Below are 20,956 nucleotides of genomic sequence, written 5' to 3'. Positions count from 1 at the left end.
CTGCCCCACTCCAATCTACCTTGCTCCAATCCACCCCACTCCATTCCATTCTACCCCACTCCACTTTATCCCACCATGATCCACCCAAACTGTCCCACTCCACCCTAATCTACCTTACTCTACACTAATCTACCTGACTCCAATCTACCCCAATCCACTGTTCTCTACTCTACCTCTACTTCGATCTATCCCACTCCAATCTACCTCACTCCTGTCTATCCCACTCCACTTCAGTCTACCCCACTCTACCAAAATCTACTCCACTTCTCCCCAGTCTACCCCACTCCAACCCAATCTTCCCCAATTCAGTCCACCCCACTCCAACCTACCCCACTCTACACCTATTTACCTCACTCTACCCCACTCCAATCTACCCCACAGAACTCTAATCTACCCTACTCCACTGTAATCTACCCAACTCTTATCTTCCCTACTGCAATCTTCAAATATTAATGACCAGTTACCGATCTGGGCATAAATCCATGGTTTTGCTTGATATGTCATTCCAGTTTGGACCCAGTTCTATGCAAATTAGTCTTGACCCTGCTCCCCATGAGAACAGTCCAGCCCGAACTGCCAGAACATTTCCTCCCTGGACCAAAAAAAAAAAGCATCCTGGAACCGGTTTCAGGGTATCACCCCTCATCAGCCAGGCTAGCTTGAAGCCGGTGGCATAGTGAGCACGGGACCCATGTCTGGGTATACCCCTTCTTACTTTGGGTGACAAATGCAAAAAGAATAGATGATGGATGGAATGCTGAACAATGTCAAACATTCTACCCCAGTCACCCAACTCCTGCACTCCAATCTACTCTAATCCACCTCAATCAATCCTACCCGACCCTACCCCTACTCCACTCTACCCCAATCTACCCCACTCCATTCTACCTCCAATCTACATTTTTCCACTCTACCCCAGTCTACCCCATTCCAACCTAGCCCATCCACCCCACCCCACCCGACCCCACTCCACACCACTAACTTTTAGCCATGCTGAACAGCAGCCACACTGGTGTATAACATGGCTCAAACACAATTGCATAGGCGAGATCTATTGGCAGTAGGATGTCAATTTTATTCTAACACACAACATTTAAATGCATGTAAACGAATTGTACAATTTTTTTAAATATATCACCCACAAGGAAACCACAAATGAAGCACTTTTTGTAATTGTGAATTGTGATAAAAACAAAGGACATAGGAAACATAGGATCAAAACAAATCAAGGTACTTTTCTTGGTGATGATCAAATGATAAATCTTTATGAAAACTGATCTCCACACATTATTACATGTGCATTCTATAGTTTTATGAGTAAAACTGCATAGCTATGAAAATTTAGTGGCCAATTCAATAGATAATGTGCTATAGGTAAATGAGAGTGAACTACCACACCATGATTTAGTAATATATTTGCGACAACGTGTTTCAAAATGCACTAGGACAGGAGCGACTGCTTTGCAATGGCAAAGGAGCGTCGCCCCCTGGCTAAGCCGGGAGCTGAAAGATACAACAATCTTTAATTATCATTTTATCTTTCAACTGCTCACTCAACCAGCAGCATATTCAGGGAGGGGCGGGGCTGGGACACGGGAGGTGGGAGGGAGGATGAGGAGAGAGTGCACCTAAGTGCACATGCGCCTTTAGGTTTCTCCAGCCCGGCTGTGTTGAACCCCAGGTCTGTGCCTGAGCGGCAATTCAAGCCACTCAGACCAATCCTGATGCTGCTTTCATGCTATGTTTAGAAGGAAAGCAGCGCCAGGATTGCTGGGGAGACTGTGCTGGTGTCCCTGTGAATACGGGGACACCAGAAGAAGAGAGCGACAAGCAAGGGAGCAGGAGGTGATGGGAAGGAGTAGGTTTTAAAAAAAAATTGTATTTCCCCCATCGCTCCCCTTGAGATTTGCGGCGGCCGCCGCTGCACTAGGACCTACATACCCTTACCACTCTCATGCTTAATGAACGTGGCATATTTGCTGCACTTGTTCTTTGTGTGACACTTTGATTTTTCACAATCAATATGACTTCAGTGATGTCACATTAATGGCAGCACCCCTACTCTGAAAATTGTTCCAGCACTACTGTTCTAAATGTCGTCCTCTGACTTTATGGGGGATCTAGAAAGCACTGGGGGTACAAGTAGGACACCAGCATGCTTGTCTCTTCTGTTTATTTTGGGGCTCACAGTAGAATCACATTCCATCTATCCCCATCAAAATCTTTATAAATCTTCCACTGGTATTAATATGTGTTGTCCCTTGTCAACGCTGTGCTCTGCTGTCTTCATTAAATGCTTTATGGGCTAGAGGTTGGCATGGTTGCAAATGCATAACAAATCATACTAGTATGGTTACAAATATATATATTTTCATTGAGTCATTAAATGAAAGTGATGAAATAATTGCTATGTCAACACAATTGATTTTCTTAATCAGTTTTTCTTTTACATTATGGGACACCACGTTGCTGTCTGGAGAGCGTTTTACACTCCTGCCTGACTTCCAATCTTCGGAATTTACTATTGAAAATTCGTGGTAACAAGCCATAGGTTAATACTACGGATTACTCAAATTCTAGCGCGCACAGAGAAATTATTTGCAAGGATGCTGGTAGCAAGCAAATGTATTGATTCACCTAATAAAAGCTGCTTTCTGAAAGCCAAACACGATTTAGGAGGCAAAGCCGCATTAAAGTGCCACTTGGCTCACACAGGAGTTCTTTGTAAGAGCAAGAAAGGGAGAACACCGGGCCTTGGTCTTTATTCCAGGACTTAATGCACAATGAAATGCCATGTTGCAAAGCTTCAGAAATAGGAATTTGGCTAGGACAATAGATCAAGAAAGACTTAGTTTAAAGGAAGCAAAAACACCTTACAGTCTGAGATTCAAATTTATCATTTTTTTCATTCTTGTTTACTTGTTTTAACTATTTTTTATCTGAGGAGTTTTGCAGACGAAAGGTTTTGAAGCAGGATACGCTTTCAAGAAATGACCAATCGAAAATTAAACATCGGCCTTGTTCGAGAACACTGTTCAAAACTAAATATGTGTAACATTTCCCAAAAGAAGAATACATAAATAAAAAGAAAAAAAACGAGGGAAAGTTATATTGCTACACGAGGTAACTGATGGGTTTAGTATTACATTTAAAATCCTTACCACATGGATCAACGACCTGGGATATTTACAGCTTCCCTTGTGGTACTGTCAAGCAACTTTTTATCAGCATACAATTAGGGGTCAGTGTTACGTACTGACTCCCATGTGTTATTCCACATTTACAGATGTTTTGTCACCTAGGCATTCCATTTCCATTTCCATTCAGTAGGTGAAATGTACAGGTAAAAGCTCACGAGCTGGGGTATTCTAGTGGTCCCCTGCATTATTTACTGTGAGCGACAATAGTTGTCTTGCTGGTATGTGCACATCCCTCTAAAAAGTAGAGCACTTCAATATCATAGCTGGCGCACCAGTACCAAGGTTTTTAACTTCTTTTTTTTTTCCTACTTTATATTTCGTAGTCACTCGTGTGTTTAAACTTCATCTTCAGATTACAGTAATTCCAAACAATAGTACCTTGTTTTTGCTTTAATAAGAATCATATTTTCCTGTTAAGTGCACTAAAATTGTAAGCGTTTAAACTATATGTGATGATTGGCATATGTTAAATCTAAAATGTTATTGCAAGTATTTGGCAACAAGTTTCAGTAGCATTTTTTTTGTATTTCATTCTTTTTTTGTTTTACCTCTTTTTAGCTTTTTGGCACAATCTTACCAAAAAATCCATGTTGCACCAGATTATCGAGGCCAGATCTATTTGAACTAGCGGTGCTTATTTGTGGTTTGGTGTAAGTGTATTTCAGATATATGTATTACAAAATGATGAGGGTAGACTTCAAAGTGTTACTCTTTTGTTTATTTTGAGCGGTTATTTGAAATAATTCACAATTCAGATTCAGAAGGGAATGAAAGTGAAAAATTAGAAACAAATTATAAATTGTGTTTTGTTTCAGGTGTTGTGCAGATTAATGAAGGTGAGCATAGCATTTTAAGGAAAAATAAAATTAGCAATACCCATTCTAATTCCAAAAACTGCCAATTGGAATTGCTCCAGACCTGGCATGAAAATTGTGGGCGTGCAAATTTCAACATCTCCCAACTTCACACATTTTATTTAAACTTCGCCACTCTCACAAACCTTGTCACATTGAAAAAAACACAGGTGAAAAAGGGGCTTATCATGGCAGGGCTCTAGGCACATCACACAGCGATCGCATACTATCTCCCCGCTAGTGACACTGAGCGCATCCCACTTCCCATTGCTAGAATTCCTAGGTGACACTTGAGAGAATAGTGTACGAGAAAGAAGACTGCAGGAGGTAGCTATTTTTCCCCACTTCTGCTCAGGGCTACTGCAGCCTTGTATGACAGTGGGGTAACACAGTTGCCTACACCTGAAGCTACATGCATCGTGTTGTGGATTTCTGGATGAAGGGAGAGTGCATGTGGGAGCCAGCTCTACTAATTGCACTCATGACATCTTTGATAACATCACTGATAATATCAATGTAATATCTGCAGTAAAAATTTGATGGAAAAATTGTGCATGGCGGGGTGCGATTTATAGTTACCCTAGGCACAAGTTATAGTTACTTGAGATAACTCTAACTATAGCTGGTAAATTTCTATGGTTTAGTACAGTTTAAACTATAACGTCCCTGTAACCTTTGTTTTTTTAAGTGAATATATATATATATATACATATATATATATATATATTTAGCTACTATATTGATCTACAACTATATCAAGGTTGTTGCAATTACCACTCCCTTGATCCTACTGCACAATCCCTGCACAGTCCCTAAAACTACCTCTATTTTTCTTTTTTTATTATTGACTGCTAAATAATTTTTTTCATAATTGTAACAGTAACCTTTCAAAAGTGTTTGTTGTTTGATTATTATCCTTTATTTAACCTTTTATATGTACTTCTTATCCTATTATTTATTATCATATTCACCCTTTACCATACAATTTTCTTTTCCTAGCCCTACACCTAACCCTTACACTATTTTTTTTTTCATTTGTTTACTTATTTTTTTAATTTTAGTGCATTATTTCGAATCCTAATGCTAATACTAGCCAAAGATATTTTACTTTTTAAATGTTACTTCTTTGTTTTAATGGTAACATGTTATGTTTAATATTAATGGACCTCAACATTGGCAGAAGTGTTATGCTATGCTGGCCCCCTAACATTGCAAATTGCCTAAGGTAGACCACAACTGTGGTTTATTCTTGTTTCCTTGTGGCAACATCTAAAACAGAAACTAGAGTAGCCACCCTCATTGTGTAATCCCTCAAATAGTTTTATGTCTCTATTAGCCAATTCATGTCTGCAGTATTTCATCTGGATGCATTAAGTCCTGGAATAAAGTCCATTGTAAACCTAACCATACTGCCTGTCCTGTTGGACGGCAGGTTATGTGCAGGAATTAATGTGTTTTGGATTGACCTAGCCAGTGTGTCTCTTATATGCATATCCCTTGGGGAGATCACACCAGGTTTGGGGACAGTATTAACCTTTTCTGGGACTTTTACTGAACATGAAATGGAAGATAAACAAAGACCTAGGGGCAGATTTATGGAAGTGGCGCTGCACTGAGTGCAGCACCACTTTCCCTGCACCCCTTAGCGCCCCCCCTACCTCCACCATGTGTGCGCCATATTTAAAATACGGCGCACCACGGCGCAGAGTAAGAGGCAATAGTGTAATTTTTTATGACACAATTGATGTACTCTGCAGGGGTAGCGCCAAAATGTTGGGGCCCTTTAGCAGGCGTTAAAAGTGCTGTAATAAATGGCACAATGAAATCTTATAGATTTCCTTGGACCATTTTACCGGCTCCCCTAACGGGGGAATGCTCCCTTTGCATACATTATGCCTGGCGCAGGCATAATGTGCGCAAAGAGTTACAGAGTGGCGCAATGCATGCATTACACCACTCTGTAAATACAGTGTGGGGATTTTGGCCTCATTGGGCCACATTACAGTCAAAATAAATGACATTAATGTGGCATAAGGTTGCGCTAGGGGCCTATAAATATGCCCCCTAAGGAGGTCATTAGCTAGTTACAAGATGTCCTTGAAAGCAGGTACCACATGGCTGTCTAGCATTCACTATTAAGAGGACACTTCTGTAAACCATGTTGTAAGCACACCTATAGCACACACTCCTATTATCTAAAAAGAGCCAACACTCTGCTCTATGTGAGGTTAGCAGTTACAGTTATGAAATGAAAACTGTCATGGAGTGACAAAGCATGAAGATACTCTTCACGACATGGAGTGTTGTGTATTCCCTAATCCTTCAAATGTATACCAACACTCAGCAAGTTCTGACACTTTGTGTTGCTTATCTTATTCCGTCACTGAGTTGAGTCTCTGTGAAGTTTGGCATGCTGCCTCCAGTGAGTCAATCTACAGTCTGAGAAACCGACAAAAACACATTTAATAACTTATTACAAGTCATAAACATTGCTCTATAATAAGGGGGAAGATCATAGACCTACTTCCTTACTGTCTTGAATGGGAACAAAGTGATCTGGCATACTCCAGGCACTCCTCATCAGCTTGACATGAGCAAGGTAACATCTGTTGTTACTGTCAGCCTACTATGGTGGTCATTATGACTTTGGCGGTGCTGCCCAGCCACGCCGGCGGTGGCGGTCAGACCGCCAACAGCGAGGCGGTCAGACCGCCGACAGCGTGGCGGGAGAGGACCGCCAAATTATGACCATGGCAGTGAACTGGCTGCATCACAGCCAGTTCGCCGTCTGTACCTCCAGGGCGGTGGGACCGCCTGGCCAAAGGTTGGACACCTTTGACCCGGCGGCCCACCTAACACCGCCCACGGTATTATGAGTTTCCTTTCCGCCAGAGATTCCGTGGCGGCAGCCCGCCACTAAATCTGTGGCGCAAAGGATACTAGCAACAGGAATACTAATTCCTGTTGCCACAACAGGACTCCCCAACCTCCCCCTCTATGTAGGAGGCCCCCCACCCCTGACCCCATCAGAAGCCCTCCCACCCCCCTGGACTGACCCCACCACCCCTGATCCACGCATGCACACACCAAACTTACATACATAGATGCACACATCCATGCTCACTCATTCACACACACATACACACACGTCCATGACACACACCCCACCCCCACATACAGGCATTCACACAAGCACACAGAAACTTGCACACACATGGACACTAACAATCACAACACCCCCAAACCCCCTCCCCTGTCGGACGATCACCTTACCTGGTGGTCACGGTGGTTGTCCGGGAGGGAATGGGGTCCATGGCACTTGCTCCGCCGCCAGCACCCCACCAACACAATACCGCTACGCCATTTACAATATTGTAATACGGTGGGTGTTGTGGTGACGTGGCGGCGGCGCAAGCTCCACTAGACCGCCGACCACCAGTATGGCTTCTGGCAGCTTCTCTGCCAAATAGTGGCAGAGAGCAGCCAGCAGTGAGAATATGGCGGTCTTAAGACCATGAATACTGGGGGTCATATTGCGCCAGTGACTTTGGCGGTCTAAGGAATAGACCACAGAAGTCATAATGAGGGCCTAAATGTCCACCCGCTCTTAGGGTCCTGATGATGACAGGTCATATGATCCTGGATAGTAGTGACAGGGTATCCTTGTTGTGTCTGAGCTATACTGGCACCATCTTTAAATGTTTCACTGCAGAAGCCTTTGTGGGCGCTACTAGTATCATGTAGTACCCTATTAGCCTCTCCAACACATCTGTATCCTTTATTTGTGGACAGAACACATCCTTTTTTAAATAATTGCTATCATGTATAAAACACAATTTGTGTGATACATAATTAGTACTCCGCATCCCGTTGTCCACTGCTTCTTCCTGTGCTAGACACAGTAGTGATAGCTACCAATTGAATTCTTAATGAGCGGCACTGGCCACTCATGAGGTACAAAGAAGTCTGTCTACAGTTGTCCTTCCCCCACAGAAGTCTGTGATTTAAGCAAATTGAGTACCAGCCAAAGAGAAGAGAAATGATATATGTATATAAGCAACCAAAACTCCAACAAAGTGCGGCACCCAGGATGGTCACACCATCCAGCTAGGCTTAATTCCAAACTCCCCTTGTCCCAACCCAGAGCTAAACTATGTGATGCTTATCATGTGTTGTCCTCCAACATGAGGTGCACTCTTACAGGCTTCTCATCAACATGTGTCCAGCCTTAACCAAGCATCAGCTGGGGGTGTGGCCAAGACAGCATCTTTGCCAGACACACTTCACTGAGCTCCGGCCCAGGCCCCGAGAGAATCCTCTATAATCCTCCATACCCTCACTCATCAGTGCCCGCCTCGATTGGGGCAAACTCCCCCCAAGCCCTCTACAGATGCTGAAGGGCACTCAAGGCACAACAATGTCTGCTCTACGGGCTTTACAGAGTGGACGGAGGGGCCAACCATGGAGTTGTTCCTTGAAAAATGGATGACGAACACTGTATTATGCATGGAAGGTCCTGTAATTCTTCTCCCCCGAATGGACAAACTGTCTCCTAGGACGCCCTCCACCACCGGTGAATGCTCGCTTGTTGAAGTAAAAAAATAGAGACCTTATCTTACAACTCTTCAGAACAGAAGGCTCATGGCAGTTCAAAGGACACGCGATCACGGCCTACCAGGATTATACAGCATAGGTACAGAGGTGGTAAAAGTTCTACACAGCAGTCAAACATCAACTGAGGCCAATGGGCCTGAAAAATGTTCTCCTTTTTCCTGTCAAACTCGTGTGGCTGAAGGAGAGATATCCCACTTCATTCAAACATCAGAAGAAGCTTGGGCCTGACTACATACCAAAGAGGTTGAGACTTCTGCAACAGAGGATCCTCATGCGTATGGTTGGAAATTTCAGAGAAGACGAATGAGGCGTAACCGGAGTTCACATGTTCACCCCACATATGAGCAGATGGCCAGGAAGAGGGCGCATATGGTGGCTGACATATTGCAGCATAGCAAGAACCCCTTCACCAGTCTATCCTCTGATCATGATTCTGAGACAGGTACCAACAGATCCTGTGACTCTGGAGGCGGTGGACGGCAAGGCCCATCCTGACACATCACTTGAAAGACAGATGGTGTCGCAGGTGGCCCATGAGCCGACTTAGCGGGGCTAGGATGCTGCCTCAGGGAGCTGAACCAGGGACACCTGTGGGGGCTGGAGCGTAGATGGTTGAGCTGAGGCCCATTCGGCTGAGCAGAAATGTAAGACCTGTCACGCATCTCACATTCTTGTTTTTATGTTTTGGACACAAAAGTATTGTTTTTAATTGTTGAGCTTAGCATGCACAAGCTGCATTTATTTGACAGGCCACAGGTTGGGTGCCCAAATTCGAGAAAGGAGTTGAGAATGTTGTTGACTATGTTAATTTACTGTTGGACAAGTCATTTCACGACATGCTGGACCCTTGAGGCACTGGCATACTCAGAGACACTCACAACAGAGACACATGGGCTCCTACAGATGGAACCTCATGGCCACACTGTATCACACCACAAAACAGATAAAGAGGGAAGATACATAGTCACAGAGGGGTGATTAGATGGTGACCCAATATTGCTAGCAGCAATTTACACACTGAAAACAAATCACTCTGACTTCCTGACCTACTGACACCAGATCTCATTCATAAACCACAGTCTTCATGCATCTGGGGAGGGGACTTTAATTGTGTCCTGGATGTTGACATTGATAGAGCTGTCTCCCCTGTGGCAGGGGCCACAACCCATAGACTAATACAGCACTTCCGTCACTGAATGGAAAGCATGCGAGTTCATGATGTGTGGCGTTTATTACACTTAGACATTAGAGCATGCTCTTTTTACTTATCACGCATACGACTAGATCTTCTTCTATGTGCTGAAATGGTATGCTCGCTATTGATGGGCGAGGAATATCTTGGACACACAATCTTGGACCCATGGACATTGAAACTGGTATTACACTGGTGTCGGACCCACATAAAATACCAACCTGTGCCTGTGGATGGAGCTGTTGCAGGACTCACCATTCCATGATGCCATAGCGACACATATCACAATACTTTGAGGCAAATGTAGGCTCGGTTTCATCCAGGGCAGGAGAGTGGGAGGCATCCAAGTTGACCATGTGGGGCCATTGCATCAATGCTGCGTGGTGTGTACAATAAACTTTGTGCACTGACCCCTTAGATACTGAGCGAGACCTGCACCAACTTGAGACAGAGACACCCCTGCAAGCTGACAGACTGCAACAACTGCAGCTCTTGGATGTGCACATGCTCATACAGAAACCTGTTTGGGAAAATTAGACTACAGGGAACGCCTGACCCATCAACATGGATGGGGAACAAGTGGGCAAAATGTTGGCTTGGCTACAGAGTGGAGACACAGTGCATTTTCAAGTTGTGCCTATTAAAACCCCAGACGGCACACTATGAAACACCTAAATAGGCATTAATTCCACTTTTGCTGACTTTTACCCAACTTTATATGAGTCCCAGTTAGAGCAAACGCTGGTCAGATACAGGGTTTACCATCAGAGATCCCCCAACTGAACCCCTTACAGCAGACTGAGCTAGAGGAGTCGCTCCAATTGGAAGACATTTGTGCAGCTACAGTGCAAATATCCAGGAACAAAACCCTGGGCACAGACTACTTCCCAACTGAGTACTATGCAGACTACAGCAGGCAGCCTACCTCAAAATGTCTAGAAATGTACCAAGAAGTGAAAGAAGCAGGCTCACTCCTGGAGTCTCTCAGCGAAGTTCTGATTGTGGTACTCTCCAAGGCAGTACGAGACCTTCTAGATGTGAGGTCGTAGAAACCACTTTCTCTTCTTAACTTAGATTACAAAATATTGGGGAAGGTACTACCCAACAGGTTGTTACCGTTAATCGGAATACTGGTCCACATGGACCAGAACGGATTCAAACCATATCAAAATACCTTCTTAAATATTAGGAGGCTGTAGGGACTGATGAGGTACTGCTCAGAACAGCATACAGGTTACTTGGCGGTCTCACTCTCTATCGAAAAAGCATTCAATATCCCTCAGTTGGGATTATTGCCGGGAAGTACTGAAAATAAGGGAGTAGGTCCGATATTCCTTAAGTTGTCCAATACACGTTATAGCCCCTTGCCCGCTAGAGTTAAAACAGGGCATATAGGGCCAGATGTAGCAAAGGTTTTTACCCATTCTGTGTCTATGGGAAAAAGTGTTTGTACATATGGCCCATAATCTCAGACCAGTTTGAAATACATGGTGACACTAGACTAGGATGCTTGTTCTCCCCCTGTGGAGCCATTAGCTGGAAAGTTGCATGTGAAAGCCCAGAAGTGGTGAATGCCTGCATTTGGTTGGTGGCAAATAGTGTCACTGATTGCAGATAATGCACTGATCTACTTGGGTGACGCTAGCACTTCTCTCCCTACCCTGATGGAGATGATAGACATGTTTGGAGACATATCAGGTCTTAAAATAAACTGGATCAAATCCTGTTTTTTCCCATTACCTCAGGTACCCAAGCGAAATGGGAAGCCCATAATGTCAACTAGATTCACATGGAACTTTGACACATTCAAGTAATTGGGAGCACACATTTATTACACTGAGAAAGACCTCATAGAGGGTAATCCGAATAGCACTTAAAGCAATCACAATTCTCTCCCATTCTGGGATTAGTTACCACTATCCCCGCTGGGCAGAATGGAAATTCCTAAAATGCTGACATGGCAATGACTTCTGTACTACTTTGCAGCACTGCCACTACTTCTTCCCAAGGGGTTGGACACTCTATGGGCTCCTAATAGACCTAATATGGGGGAATGGAAGAAAGAGGTTTGTGTTACACAAAATGCAACACCTGTTTCTAGAAGGGGGCCTAAGCATCCCTAACTATGAGCTTTTGGTGTAGTAGCGCAGTTATAGTGGCCAACGCACTGGCTCGAAACCACACCGAATGAGCAAAGATTAGACAATCCACAAATACATAACAGGAACTGCATCTTAATCTCTGACCCGTTCCCAAACAAGACACACCAGATGTGAATGGCACACAAATACTGCCACGAATACATACTGGGATGTAGGACCCTGCCCACGAATGCTTCCGCTCTGCCAATCTGGTCCTTACTGAACATACTGAATGTCATGCTACTGCACCTTGTCCACACAGTGAAAAAGGTGGGGTATTATTAGTCAGAGACCTTTATGCTGAGAGTGCCCTACTGTTGTTTTGGGTCAACAGCTCATACATGTTTGACCTAGTGGCCTAACATCCTACTTCAACATGCCATCTCCACTCAGTGGGGGCAGGGGTGAACAGAGTCCCCTGTTTTGCTAGCCTTGTAGACTATATTTTCACACAAGCTCCTGGAAAGCCATAATGGCTCTATATACTTTGTTACTTGCACAACACATACAGCAGTCGTACCGGTCAGATTGATCGACCACAGACTTGCACAAAGAATCCTACACAAACAATGGACACAGGTCATAAGTCAAGGAGATTTCCAGAAATCCCAAGTTCAGCTACACACAATTTAATTATTTGCATCAGCCCAATTTAACACTGAACCATATTCACTGCATTTTCCACCGGGTGACGTCAACCTACCCAAGATGCCACATAATGGAAGCGGGATTCTTTCACATAGTATGGCACTCTCAGAGCATGGGGTGAGGTGGCAGGAACTATTTCCGACTTGGTGGGCCACATAGTGCCTCCCACTGTTGAATCACGCTTGCCAGGCCTTACACCAAGCACCAAAGGGGACAAATACATTCACTGGTTCATAGGCCTAGCCCATGTACTATTCAAGAGGCAAATAGCAATGTCCTAGAAGGCTTGTGTAGCTCCCGAAATGACACAATGGCTCAGGGAACTACTGAAATGAGCCAAAGTAGAAGCAGAGGTTATTATAAAGACTCAGGGCCTGATTAAGAGTTCAGGCGGTCAGACCGCCGAACTCCAAAACGGCGATGTGAAGGCAGCCTTCAAGCCAGCGGCCTCCCCACCATCCTATTACAATGTTTTCTCAAGGCTGACTGGTGAAACCAGCAAAAGCACCCTCAGAATGTGCAATTTCTGCATGGCAGACAGTGCGCATTCCAAGGATGCTGACACAAGGGTGCCTGCACCGCCTATGCCAAGGGCATGGGCAATGCAGGGGCCCCTCTGTGACCCACAACTCTGCCTTTCTGCCAACTTTTTCATGGCAAGGACCCCACCATGAAAAGGCTGGCGTAAAGGAAAGTCGTAATCAGCACAGCGGTTGTAATTTGACAGTCAGACAACCAGGATTGTGGTAGTCAGACCTCCAACACAAGTTTGGCGGTTCTAGGGCTGCCAAACTCGTAATCATGCCATCAATCTAGGGGAGGCGGGGTACTGGTGGCCACTATCTGGGATATTTTTCTCATGAACCTAGAGGCTAAGAACGACACAAGACCACCTCGAGCCCTAACACGCCCCCTACACTGATTTGAAGTTATGCCAGGATCTTCACATATAATCGTACGAACCTGCTATAAACAACCTGATTGGCAGTTAGCCTCTTCTAGACACCACATGCAGGAATACACAGTTGTTGTACTAATGAAAAGAGTTATTAGACCTTCGGCAGGGACCGGATGTACTCAGACCCACAACTTATTAACATGCACTCAAGCAGGATGTGTCACCTGTCCGCTGCTCATATACTGGATATGCATTTCTGTTCTAATATACACACCCTTACTCTAAGGAGGCAATCCTGTCACTAAAGTTGAATGACTTCACCAAAATTGTTTGTACATGGCGACTAGCCTGTGTTGCTTGTTGTTACCTAATTGAAACTCAATAAAGAGATGAGCCAAGAAAAGAAAACCAGGCATCAGCTGCATAAGGCCCTGCTGCACCTACTTGACATACATCGATGGCAGTGTGTTTCAGAACCCCCAACTGTTTAATCCGGAACTGAAATTGAAATGCCATGTTGAGTTGCCCCCAATGTATTGTCTCAATGTGCTTGCACCACAATTGACCTACACCAGGGAGTATGAATGACGCGCACAAGCTGAATTAAGGTAAGAGATCAAACACACCTGTACTGTGTGTTCAAACAAGGTATTTTATAGGCATGGGTAGTGTAAAGTTATACTGCCACATTGCAAAGGTAGCTATAAGCAAAATCAACGAAGGCAAATGTTCTCTACAACTGCATTCATCTCATACCACTGAAAACACCCAGATTATTACTGCATTTCATCGCCAAGCTAAAAAGAAATTACTTTTTCACATGAACGTGCACAATGCAAATAGATTTTAATCCACTCAGGCTCTGGCTGCTGGCGGGCTAATTAGAGCGCCACTGTGTTTCCAAGGATAAGTCAGAAGCCTATTAATTGTAGCCTAATTATAATTCATTGCCCCAGTCCTCCCACCAGCAGAGAAGGTGCCTGTAAAATTGATTTGAAGCCCTAGTAGAACCACAGTGCCCATTCTTACACTCCACAACACTCGTGCTTATGTAGTGAGAAGCACTATGAATATTTCTGCTCTGTCTCCAAGCTCCATGCACTGTTCCCAAATTTCCCACCTAGGCCACTCTACAAATAACACGCTTTCACCCATATATTCGAAGGGCGCCCAGGAACCTGATGAAAATCAAAGTGCTTCTGTCACCCTGTTAGGACTATGAAGTGCTATATAAATTATTCATATAGACAAACTAGTTTCTCGACAATCTAGAAAGCGTGTTAAGCATCATAAAAGTATGGAAGGCATTATAAAAAAAATATGATACAAAAGTGTTGTAAATGACCATCTTTTATGTGGTGTACCACAGATTTTTGTCTGAACTGTTTTTGTTGGTCAAAGGCCTCTGCACACGTTACTTCTGATAACCGGTAACAAAGTGCTTGTGCTCCCCTTTTTAACATGTTGAAATTACACCTGATTAGCATATTTAACTTACCAGTAAGTCCCTCTTATATGGTATGGAATGTACCAAGGACCAAAAGCTATTTTCACTGTCACAAGACTGGCTGCTCCATAGGAAAACATAGGATTACATTATTACATCTAATGATACTAATTTCGGTTTTCTACTTTTAGATAGCTACCTTTCCCTACCTGAAGTTCTTGGAGGCTAATCTGCATTTTGTGTCCCACTACTGCCAGTCAGTAATTAGTATTTGAATAGGTGTGAACTTGCTCCTAGAACAATGACAAAAGGCCTTGGGTGTTGGGTTGTTGTAGTGCCCTTGGTAGGATGGTCTGTTTGTGGGGCCCAGTAGCTTCACTAGGTTTAATGAGGCCTACTCTGTCACAAGCAGGTGAAGCTAACACCCAGTCCTGCATCCGTCTGTTGTCCCCCAACCAGACCAGCCCCAATCACAGTGGGCCTTTTGTTGACATCAGAGTGTCAAATCCTATTAGAGTGCCAAGACCTGATTGACTGGTCTGCTGGGGCTTTACATATCACACTTAGGACACACTTCAAAAGGCAAGAGCCAGATGTCTAAACAAGTCTTATATATCCAGTGTCTGGTTGTTGATGGAAGCTTCTTTGTTCTACTAGATGTCTGTCTCTGGGTTTCTTTGAGGATACAGGTACTGCCTCAAACAGGATTTTGGTGTTAAAAGTGGGTGGACACTACGATTACCATAGTACACTCCTCTCTCTCTTGTGCACATACACAGGCCTAAGAGCCCAGGTTTACTGCGGTCAAAGACTGTCACAATCCTGAAAATGCTCAATGTGGGTAGGGTTAGCCCTGGGGACCTTGCACTAATTCCTTAGGGCTTGCCCTTTAGTCATTCCACCCACTAGGTCATTCCAGGCATAAATATGGCATCTCCATGCACCAACCTGAGAACACTTCTGGGCCTGAGGAAGATCAGAAGAGACGACTGAATCTGCTGTGTGCGACCTGAGAAGAACCATGGGGGAAGGAACCTGCTCTCTCTTCTATACTCAGGATAACAAAATGGATTCCAAGGGTCATAAAGCTGACCTTCTGTTTGAGCTACAGGGAGACAGCAAGCTCCAATAGGCTTTTCCTGCAGTTGCCTAGCTGATCAGTAGCAACGGGACCTGAACTGGACTCTCCCTGACACCCTGTGATTCTCTAGGTGCCTCCCCTGAGGTCCCGGGGGCTTTACAAGTGTACTCCTATGATGAATCAAAAATTAAAGGACTAAGGTCAGAAGGTAAAATCTTTTACTCCGGACAATACTGGTTGTTGTATATGACCCGAGTTCTGCATCAAACTGCATCTAGGTCTTGTTCTACCGCTACTATTGACTATCACTGGCACTTAGTATTTCTTGGTGCTATTTTTACTTAAAACTTAAAAAACTAATATATCTGGTTTCTCTTATTGGATTTTTGTTGTTTTGGTGTTATTCTGCTTACCACAAAATTTTACTATATTTTTATAATTCAGGTTGTGATTTTTATTGTTTTGCATTTTGAATTTAAGTTTAATACTGCATAAATACTTAACGCATTGTCTCTAAGTTAAACAGTCTGAGTGCCATAGCTACCAAAGAGTTGTGCTCTGGTTTCTTGAGTGAATTTAGTATTTTGCCATAACAAACATTGTCATATTTCTGATTAAGTCTAGTGTTCCCATCAGTCTTCTGCAGTTCTTTAACTGGAAAGCCCAACATTATGGCTGTAGATAGGGTGCAGCCAAACCCCCTTTAATCTGTTTCCTTCAAAGCTTTCTCAGAACACTCCTAACCCCTCTAGAGCTCCAAATGAAGCTACAAACCTCCCCCTGGATATTCTGCAATATCTTCTTGTGAAAGACTAGGGGAATATTATCGAACAGGAAGGTAAATTGTGGTAGAATCATCATCTTAACCACAGTTACGCAGCCATAAATTGTCAGATGTATGTTTTTCAATCTGGGGAGAAAGCTTTTACACTCTTTAATGGTCCTACTCAAATTAATTTGTTACAGCCTCAATGTCTTTCACCACATTAATGCCCAGATATTTAATAGCCTCCTTCCCTTCACTTCCTTCCTAGTTGATATTCAATGTCATTCAATGTCATTACCTCTGTTTTGTCTTTACTCACTTGACACCCTGAAAAACGACCAAAACCTGCTACCTTCTTTTGTTTTTCAGGGTATGGTTATTGGGGTCTGATGTAAATAAGATCAGATCATCGGCGTACAAAGCTAACTTCTTTGTGAGCCCTTCAGGACCACTAAAGGGTACAATTCTTGTGTTTGATCTGAGACTTTGTGCAAAGGGCTCCATGTACATGTTAGAAAGAAGTGGGGACAATGATCATCCTTATCATCCTTATCTTGTTCCTCTCTCAATCTTCGAATAGACTGATACACCGTAATTAACTCATATCTGTGCCCTGAGGTAGGCCTTTATTTACCTACAGAAAGTATCTCCCAAACCTAGATGTTCTAGTACCTGTGCCAGATATTCCCAATTGACTTGGTCAAATGCTTTTGCAGCGTCTAACGTAATGACGGGTCAGTTCATGCAGGTACCTACTGGGCAAAAAACCTTTCTGGTCCTCATGGACCAACTTCTGAACTACCTTGGCCAATCTTTTCACTATAATTGCTACAAACATCTTGTAATCACAATTTAACAGTGATATTGGCCTATATGACTCACATCTGTTGCACAGCTTGCTGGGTTTCAAGATGAAGTTAATAGCTGCATCCTGCCAAGATGCGGGGGCAATACTTCTGCAACTAAAATCCTGTTAAATAGGGCCTTCCATAGTGGCACTATTACTTCCTTTAGTGCCACAAACACCTTGCTGGGAAGGCCGTCTGGCTCTGGAGCTTTCTTACAATTATTCAATATCCCTTCTATTTCTTCTGCTTGTACAGGTCTATTCAAAACTGCCCAGTCTTCATCAGTGTACTCAATTCTTTGCTTCCTAGCCAGCATTTCAGTTCCGCAATGTCAGGACTTTTACCCTTGCGGTACAAATTGCTACAGAAACTGTGGAATACCCTTTCAATGTCCTGGGACCGATTCAGAACCCTATTTGTAGGACTGTGCACAAATTTTGTTACAAAATTCCTACTGCGGTCCGCCCAGCACTTCCAAGCCAGCATCTTGCCGCAGTTCTCTCCTGATTTAAAAATGCAAACCTTTACTAGCTTTCTACCTCCTCCTCATCTGGATTTCCTAGTGGGCTTCCAGTGCCACTTGCTCCCTCTGCATATGCTGGCATTTGAACATTAGCATCTTCTTTTAAGCTGGGGTTACTCAACTCCCTTTGAATACCAAGGATTCTCCATCTCCCAAATTACTTCCTTATCCTTCCTGATTCACTGAGAATTCAAACTTATCAGTTGCCCCTGAGTAATGCTTTATATGTGTCCCACTCTACCTGCATGCCGGATGAGCCTCTATCTAGAGTGAAGAATTCCTCCAACTGCTTTTTTGTCACAGCCTACTGGACAGCGCAGCTCTCTGGTTTGTTAAAGACATCTTGGGGACATTCAGAAAGCTGGCCTAGGAATGCATTCTACCCGTTGCTTGCCATTGGCTTTGTGGTTTGTAATTCACAATTTCTTGCTTTCCATTTGCTGGCTTTATTTGTATTAGGCTGTCCAGCTTGAGTTTGTACCTTCCCTTGCCCAAACTTTATTTATAGTATCCTTCTGAGTGCTCCCTTTCTGTACTTATCTTGTAACATTTGCTGTACATTCAAAGACTGAGGTAAATTGTCAGGTGCTGTCTCCCGAGGGTGCTTGTTTACTTTTCTTTTTCTGACTTCAAAGTGAGAGGATTTATGTGACATTCTTGCTGGATATTGGCAGTAGTAAAGCACGTTTTTCTAGCGCACAACAACATTTAAACGAACTGTGTAAGTATTTCAGAACATATCAGAATAAGAATCACCAATAAAGCACGTTTTGTTATTTCTGAAGTGTGTTGGAAACAAATACTTTCATGTGATCAAAACAAATCATTACACTAGGTGATGCAATTTCCACATATTTTAGTCTGTGCACTGTATATAGTTTTATTATTAAAGCTGTATGTCTGTACAAATGTGATGGTCATTTCAATTGAAAATGTGTTGACTGTAATGGCAGTGCACTACTACATCATGAATACTTCACTCTAAGCCACTCCACTCTACTCTGCACCACTTCACTTCACACTACTCCATGCCATTCCACTCTGCACCACTCCACTCTACACCACTGCACTCTAGGCCACTTCACGCGACACCTCTCTACTTTAGCCTGTACCACTCTACTCTTTGCCAATGCACTCTTCACCACTCTACTCTACAACATTGCACTCTTTGCCACTACACTGCACCACTCTGCAACACTGCACTTTACGCAACTGCATTTTATGCCAAGACACTTTACGCCAATGCACTTTACTCTGTAACACTCAACTCTATGCCCCTGCACTCTGCGCCAATCCACGGTATGCCACTCTAATCTACTCTGCACAACTGCACTCTACACCACTTTACTCTATGTCACTCTGTACAACTGCACTCTACCCTGCACCACTCCACTCTATGCCACTTTACTCTACTCTGAAACAATCTACTCTATTCCACTGCACTCTACTCCACTCTGCAACACTCCACTCTATGCTACTGCATTCTAAGCCACTCTACTCTTAACCACTGAACTCCAAGCCAATGCACTCTACAAAACTGCACTCTTTCACTGCACTGCTCTCTACACCACGCATCTGCTCTCTACACATCACTGCTCTCTACACCACTCTACTTCACTCTACACCACTGCACTTTGACACTCTACTCTGCAACACTACACTCTCCGCCACTGAACTCTATGCGACTTTCCTCTGCACTACTCCACTCTACGCCACTGCACTCTATGCCACTGCACTCTAGAGCACTACACTCTACTCTTTTCTGCACCATTTTATGCCACTCGATTCTACTCTTCACTCTATGTCACTGCACTCTATGCCACCCTACTCTGCGCCACTGCCTTTTGTATCACTCAACTCTACTCTGCACTGCTCTGTCACTCTACTCTATGCCACTCTACTCTGTGCCACTCCACTCTATGCTACTCCACTCTACGCCACTCCACTCTGCGCCACTCCGCTCTGCGCCACTCTACTCTACTATGCACCACTCTACTCTACTATGCACCACTCTAGTCTACACCACTGTATTCTATGATGCTGCATTGTACACCACTGAATTCAATGCCACTGCACTCTTCGACACTATATTCTGCAACACTCTATGCCAATGCACTCTACACTAGTCTACTCTCCTCTATGCCACTAACTTTTAGCCATGCCAAACAGCTGTCACCCTGGTGTACAACATAGCTAAAACACATTGGCAAAGCCAATAGATCTTGCTTAGGCGAGGCATATTGGCTTTGCCAATGCTTGTTAATTCTGATATTATTTCTGCATTAATCAACAGTTTCCTGACTAACGTCAGCCTATGCTCCATTTTCTACCTGCTTAACTGAAGCACTAAATATACCACAGCATGTTCGGATATGTGAATAGGGTGGTGCTCTATCCTCCTCACATTCTTCAGCTCTTTGTTATTTAATAAAAAATAGTCAGTCTTTGAGAAGTGGCCATGGCGCATATGAACAAAGCTATTTAGCATTTCTTAACGGACCGAATCGCTATTTTGGGCTGTTAGGAAATGCTAAATAACCTCTCCTAATGGGCAAAAGGTAGAAATGCAGTTGCAAATTGTGATTTCTTCCCCACAGAAATCACATTTTGCGGTTACCAAAATAGTAAATCATAAATAGGGACTTCCTATTTGCGAGTTCCAAACCGCATGTACATAGCATTTCCTAAATGCGAAATGGGCATTTAAGAAATGCTATTACCGTTGAATAAAATTCAATGGTAAC

Source organism: Pleurodeles waltl, chromosome 8, assembly GCF_031143425.1.
Source record: "Pleurodeles waltl isolate 20211129_DDA chromosome 8, aPleWal1.hap1.20221129, whole genome shotgun sequence".
NCBI classification, from domain to species: domain Eukaryota; kingdom Metazoa; phylum Chordata; class Amphibia; order Caudata; family Salamandridae; genus Pleurodeles; species Pleurodeles waltl.
This window is presented reverse-complemented; position numbering follows the sequence as displayed.